Below are 6,987 nucleotides of genomic sequence, written 5' to 3'. Positions count from 1 at the left end.
GATAATTTAATTATTTTTTTAATTAGATATAAATAAAAAGGTATAAAAGGACTAAAATACCCTTAAATCAATTTTTACATGTCAATAAACTGTTGGTTCTTACAGTTTGTATAAAAATAAATGTTTGTATATGATCCTATACCAATGTTAATAAGATGACGAATAGTAATAAAAGGGTAATAAACTCGTGTTAGGTATTGGTTAATTAACTACTTAGAAGAAAACCGATTACACATAATGCGGTAAAAAATTGCCTAGGTGAATAAGAAATCATATGATAGAAAACGCGTTGGCCCCCTACGGCCCTACCCACCGGCCATCTCCGTCAAAAATTGCTTAGGTGAATAAGAAATCATATGATAGAACAACGCATTGGCCCCCTATGGCCCTACCCAGCGGCCATCTCCTTTTTACCCTTTTATGTCTTTCGCATAAAAATATAAATAGATATAAGAAGATCAAATAAAAACATGATGAGAAAGGTAAAAGACGATACCCTTTTATGTCTTTCGCGTAAAAATGTAAATAGATATAAGAAGATCAAATAAAAACATGATAAGAAAGGTAAAAGACGAGATTGCTATTAACAAATCAATGACTAAAATAAACGTTACTAGTTTTGTAAATAAATAGAAACTAGTAACGTTGTAAGAAGAAAAAAACAAAGAAACAAACGTAATTATTTACTTTCTTATTTTTTAAACAAGTATACTTTAGTCTACATCATTATTTTTTAGAAAGTTAAAATGAATATTTCTATTTCTTTAATATGAGTATAGTGTTGTCGTATTAACTTTTCTTTAACAAACATCGGTGCATTAGTAATTATTTACATGATTACATCACATGATGTGTCTCATTTAAGTGTATTCAAGCGTCTGAGCTTGTTTCTTTTTACAATAGTCTTAGATGAGTTGTTGAATTCGATTCAAGAGGACATCTCGTAGGGCATGTGAAGGGGTATGGTCCCAGATCTCGCGTCAACATCGACCGCGAGTGACCATTACCCTTATCAAAACCCCCACTAGCTAACAACCTATTTGTGCCCATGCGAGAACGCGTCGACACAAGGGTTGAAACCAATCTATCTAGTAACGAAGGAGGACTTACATGGAACATGAGAACGGTAGAGTGATGCGACATAGCATCACATCTGGTGTATGAAAACAGAAGTATTCACAGCGATGCGGCCTCGCACCGCGTCCAGTGAACACTTCTATCAATACAAGGAAGCTGGATAACAGCAACAGTCACCGCAGGCGACGATGCGGCCAGCACCGCATCTCGCGTATTTCTTGATCACTAGCAAGAGACGCGATAACATCAGATGTTACCGCAGGCAGCGATGCGGCTAACACCGCGTCCTATACGCTCAACAAGTGGGACTGACACCACAGTGCAAGTGGAACCAATGGCAGTCACCTGTCAGGTCTACGGAAGCGACAGACTGACGTGGCGTCGTCTCCACGGCCGACATGTCTGACACACCTGCAAAGGTGCAGCATGCCGTCAGTCTATCCATCCACCTCCTCCTTCACTCCTCGGCTATAAATACCAACCCCAAACCAGGTTTGAGGTATCTCTTCACAACTCCCTAACTACTAGTACAATCTTACTTTGCTTCCCAAGCAAACTACTGATTCTCACGCCGGAGAGTGGTAACAAGGAGCACCCCCCACCCCATCCTCCTTGTTACGAGTCACGGTTTGTTTCCTTGTGCAGGAGATCAACCCACCGGTGATCTAGCCGGCGATCCTCGAGAGGAAGGGATTAACCCTTCTTGACGAGACCAGTGAGTTAACCCTGCCCGGTTAACCATTGTTTCATCATTGGCGCCCACCGCTACTCTTAGCACTTTTTCGATCATCCTTTGTCCTCTCTCAAAATCATGACTGATCACCAAAACAATACTACAGGGGATAATCTACTCCCCACCAACACAGGAAATGTGGGGAGTACCCCACCGGAACCGAATCCGGGCCATATCGGCACATCAACGCAAAGGGGTCCATCCCTAACGTTCGGACACGACTTATCATAGCACGCATCTGTGATCCCCCCGAACATGGACCCCCACATCTGGTATGACCAACAGGCCACCCTGCTGGCCGCAACATACAACCGCGCTTGTGCGGAAGCGCACATACAAGCTGGGCCAACCCCAGCACCGCACACCCCTGCCGATCGTGTTTTACAATACGACAGCAGAGCGCATTTACGTCCAGCTTCGAGAAGCAGACGTGACGACCGCGGATCCTCTTACTGTTCGGTCCACACAATCAACGAGGATGATTCCGCATACGGGTCCCACACCAGGGGACCAGTGCATACCCGCCTAGGTCCTTATGTTGAGGACAGACGACGATCCGCATCCCGACATGGCTCTGGAATTCAGAGCCGGTTGGGCCCACAGCCATACACCGAAGGGTATGGTCGTACCGACCCGGACGACCGTACATATTGTGGGGATTCGCATGACACCTGCAGCAGACCGGTTGGACGCAACTATGTTCCTCCCACTCACCCCCGCAGTACATACCTCAGGGCTGCAAAACGCCCTGAGAACCAGCCCTATAGGCCGAAAGCTGCGGCCGAAAACTCCAAATTCGCCCCGCGAATAGCCCACGCCCATGTCACCACAACAAAATTCCCATTCAACGTTGGGAAATACAGTGGTTCATCCGACCCGGATGACCACATGAACATTTTCATAGGCGCAGGGTGCAATGGCCAGTGGGACGAACCCACTTGGTGCAATTTTTTCCCCCAGACCCTTACGGGTCTGGGCAGGGCTTGGTTCGATTCTTTGCCAGTGGCATCACTGGACTCATTCGAGGACTTTCATGCCAAGTTTCTCGCTCATTTCAGCCAACAACGACGTCACACGCGTGACTCGTTGGACGTCATGAATATCTGGAGCAGAGACAACGAATCCCTAGAAGCATTCGTTGTCCGATACAATAAGGAGTGCCTGGAAATAGGCGACGTGGCAGATCAAATGGCACGGAACCATTTCATCAGGGCCGTGAAAGATAGGCAGATGGTTATGACCATCTCTGGCAAAGAAGGCTTGCCTAAAAAATGGGAAGAAGTCATGACCGCAGTCAAGACATATGCCCAGACACAGCGGTCCCTCGAACCGCATGTGACAAATGCAGAGCACCAGGCCGAAACTTCCAACCACGGGTCCAAGCGTAACAATAAACGCAACCGGGACGTAGGGAATAGCGATATTTCCAAACCATACGTCCCGCGGACCAACCCGTTTGACCCGAGGAAACGCAGCCCTCAACGGGACAACCGGGCACCAAAGAAAGATTCTCGGGACCGCAACTGGACCGAGATCAACATGTCGCCAAGCGAGGTCCTTCTTGCGGACCCGCAATTCTTGCGACCGGCCCAACCGATGAAGTCCAAGAAAAATCAGGACCTCACACTCTACTGTGAGTATCACAAGGACTCGGGCCACACCACCAACAACTGCATCAGTCTCCGGCTGGAGATTGAGCGGGCCTTAAAAGAGGGGAAACTGCAACACCTTTTGACAGGTGGGCAAAAACCCACCAAGCGCATCACCCCTCATGGCGAAGGTACCTCCTCCGGAAAGAGAACCATATACGTGGCTTCCACCCACATGATCAACGGAGGCAAAGGTAGGCCGCGCAAAGCGGCGAGAAGGCCGGACAATGACTGGAAAGACGAGTAAGTCGTCTTTCCAAAAGTCCGAGGCGGACCGCGCGATAGGCGCGCCGTCGTTATTACAGGCCAACTGGCACATTACTGCACCGAGCGTCTATTCATCGACCCGGGCAGTACGTCTGATATAATCTACGAACAATGCTTCAACCAGTTCGACCAGGAGGACAAAGATCGGTTGCAAGCAGTAGATTACCCATTGGCCGGGTTCGCAGGGGAAACTGTCTTTCACCTGTGCCAGATCACTTTTCCTGTGCGTCTTACCAGCGGCAGACACACAAGAATAGAAGAGGTAAACTTCATGGTTTTACCTCACACCTCCAGATATGACGTACTCCTTGGGAGAGAATCCCAAGGCGATTTCAATATGATTACATCCGTCCCCCACTCTGCTGTCGGTTTTCCAACCGAATCGGGGGTCGCGATAATCTACGCACGAAAAGACGTCATGATGACGGACGAACTACGTCCGACCAAGGTCGCAAGCCCTACCCCCAGCAACCAACCAGATAAATGGGTTCTCAACGCGAGATACCTAGAAAAAAAGGTTACATTGGGTCACGCCTTGTCCCCGACCACAAGAGCGCACCTGAAACAGCTTCTCTTCGGGAACCAAGACACTTTCGCATGGACACCCGCAGACATGACAGGGGTCCCGCGTGATATTGCACAACACCACTTGAATACCTCACCAGGTATCAAGCCGGTGATCCAAGGCCAACGCCACCTTGGGTCCGCTAAAAATCAGGCGATGCAAGAGCAAGTCGAAGAACTGCTCTCCGCAGGCATCCTGCGGGTAGTCAAATACCAGACTTGGTTATCCAACCCAGTTATGGTAGAAAAACCATCCGGGGGCTGGCGCATGTGCGTCGATTACAAAGACCTTAACAGAGCCTGCCCCAAGGATTGTTACGCACTTCCGGAAATCGACGAAAAGGTCGATAATCTCGCACCATTCAGATGGAAGTGTTTCCTCGATTGCTACAAAGGGTACCATCAGGTACAAATGGCGATCGAGGATGAAGACAAAACGGCATTCCGCACTCCCACCGGGAATTACTGTTATACAAAAATGCCGTTTGGGTTGCGCAACGCGGGCGCAACCTATCAAAAACTGATGAACGACACTTTCCGCGGCCAAATAAGCAAAAGTGTCGAAATCTACATGGACGACCTAGTCGTCATGAGCATGGAGGAAGATACCATGCTCACAGACATTGAAAGAACATTCCAGACTCTGCGAAGCGTTAACATAAAGCTCAATCCAGGGAAATGCTCGTTTGGAATGGAAGAAGGCAAGTTCCTTGGGTTCATCGTGACAAAAGATGGATTCAAGGTAAACCCGGAGAAAGTTCAGGTGATCGAGCGCATGCCATCGCCTTCATCGATGAAAGATATGCAACGATTAGCCGGCAGGCTAGCAGCACTCAACAGATTCTTAGCCAACCATGCAGCTAAGTCTTATCCTTTCATCAAGACCCAGCGGAACTGTTTAAAGAAAGAACAATTCCAGTGGACCGCAGAGGCTGAAAACGCCTTCCGGGAAGGAGTGTTTGATACAACTCCCAACCTTAACCGCACCACGCAAGTAGGAGCCACTCATATTATACCTATCTGCCGCGGACAACGCGGTAGGTGCGGTATTGATAGTGGAGCGGGAGGGGGTTCAAACACCCATCTATTACATCAGCAAGATGCTCAACGACCCAGAAACAAGGTACTCAATAATGGAAAAATTGGTGCTAGCATTGGTGCACGCTTCAAGACGGTTGCGACGCTACTTCGCAAATCACGTCATCACAGTGCTAACCAATTACAGGATCGGCCCGATCCTATCCAAACCTGACATTTCTGGGAGATTAGCAAAATGGGCAATAGAGCTGGGCGCGCACACGTTGAACTACAAACCGCGCCCCGCGATAAAAGGCCAAATCTTAGCTGATTTCGCTGCCGAAGTACCGGTGAATCGCATCCAAGAATGCGAACAAGCCCAAAACCCTGCACCAACGCCATCTTCCTCAGAAACTTGGGCACTATTTACCGACGGTGCCTCGAACGAGGAAGGTGCGGGCGCAGGTCTGCGACTCGTCAGCCCTGATGGCCAAGAACTTACATATGCCATCCGCCTCGATTTCAAAAGCACAAATAACGAGGCCGAATATGAAGCCCTACTGGCAGGACTACGTTTAGCAGTCAAACTCGGCGTGCAGCATCTGGAAGCACACGTCGACTCTTTGCTGGTTGCAGGACAAATACGCGGCGACTATGCCGCAAATGGGGATATCATGATCCTCTACCTCGAGCAAGCCCTGCAACTAACATCCAAATTCGCTTCGTTCAATATCCGACATATTAATCGAAGTGAAAACAAGTCCGTGGATGCACTATCAAAACTCGCATCCACCAGCTTCCAGCACTTGGCAAAGGAGATACGCATCGAAATTCTGCAAAATCCTTCGGTACCCCTACGCCAAGTCAACGTCATTCAATACGGTACAACATCATGGATGACACCTATTATCGCATATCTGCAATCAGGTGTGACCCCCGAAAGCAAATCAGAGGCACGCAAGCTACAATACAAAGCGTGCCATTATCAAATGGGAGACGGTATCTTATACCGCAAATCATACCTAGGGCCACTACTACGATGCGTCAACCCCCAGGATACCACATACCTCATCCGAGAGATACACGAGGGCATATGTGGCATACATGCTGGACCACGCATGGTAGTGGCTAAAATCATGAATGCCGGGTATTACTGGCCCGGTATGCACCTGGACGCCGTCAAAGAGTTGCGCAAATGCATCGACTGTCAACGTCATGCTCCAAAAACTTTGCGGCCAAAGAACAACTTAGTCCCCGTCACAACCGCATGGCCCTTTCAGAAATGGGCAATTGACGTTGTGGGACCTTTCCCTGACGCTCCGGGTGCGGTCAAATTTATCATAGTAGCGGTTGATTACTTCACAAAATGGGTAGAAGCAAAACCGCTCGCCTCAACCACTGCTATGATAACGAGAAAATTCATTTGGGAACACATCATCTGCCGTTTCGGTTTACCAATGTGCATTGTCACCGATAATGGCACCAACTTTGCTGCTGACGAATTTCAAAAATGGCTAAAAGAACTACACGTTGAACACATATTCTCGTCCGTGGCACATCCGCAAGGAAACGGCCAAGTTGAGAGTATCAACAAAAGCCTAGTCGAGGGCATCAAAGCAAGGTTGGAACAGCCAGGCGTGGCTGGGTCGATGAACTCCCAAGTATCTTATGGGCTCACCG

Source organism: Helianthus annuus, chromosome 3 (assembly GCF_002127325.2).
Source record: "Helianthus annuus cultivar XRQ/B chromosome 3, HanXRQr2.0-SUNRISE, whole genome shotgun sequence".
NCBI lineage: Eukaryota > Viridiplantae > Streptophyta > Magnoliopsida > Asterales > Asteraceae > Helianthus > Helianthus annuus.
Note: the sequence above shows the minus strand (reverse complement) of the source record.